Source organism: Emiliania huxleyi (assembly GCF_000372725.1).
Source record: "Emiliania huxleyi CCMP1516 unplaced genomic scaffold EMIHUscaffold_229, whole genome shotgun sequence".
Classification (NCBI taxonomy): Eukaryota; Haptophyta; order Isochrysidales; family Noelaerhabdaceae; genus Emiliania; species Emiliania huxleyi.
The window spans coordinates 14,993-15,619 of record NW_005200342.1 but is presented as its reverse complement, the minus strand read 5'-3'; positions in this window follow the sequence as shown (position 1 = coordinate 15,619).

The following is a 627-nucleotide window of genomic DNA, read 5'->3' as shown; positions in this document are numbered from 1 at the left end:
TCATAGTCGAGCAGCGCGCACAGCTCCTCTAGCTGTGCGGCGAGATGAGGCAAGAGGCGGGTCCGCTGCCACCGCTCGTGGTCGCCGCCGTACTCGTCGAGGCGAGATGAGGCGCAGCTGACGCACTGCAGCTCGTCTGCAGCGTTCCTCCAAGTGCAGCGCGCGCAGACCCAGGCCCCAGCGCCCGGGATGTCGCACGGCTTGTCGCTCGGCCGGCCGTCGGAAAAGAAGAGCACCGTCGTGCAAGCTGTCGGGTCGAGGACGCTGGCGCCCAGCTCTGCCAGCCGCACCGCCTCTGCTAGCGCGGGAGCGTAGAACCCCTCACCCCGCGGCGCACACAAGAGCGACGACCCAGGCGCGTTGCGCGCCAGGAGCGACACGCGCGCCTGGTTGAGCGGCAGCAGCTCACAGAGCAGGCGCGTCTGCCCGTCCTCCATTCGCACACACGAGACGAGATCGGTGCACGCTCCGGCGCTGAGCAGTGCCTGTTCGGCGAACAGGTCCTTGCTGAGCGAGCTGACGAGCGCTTTGCACCGCTGCAGCAGCTCGCTGCTGCCATTGGCGACGTCTCGCAGCTTCATCGAGCCAGAGTTGTCGACGACGAGAATTGTGTGGCTCGTCGCTGCT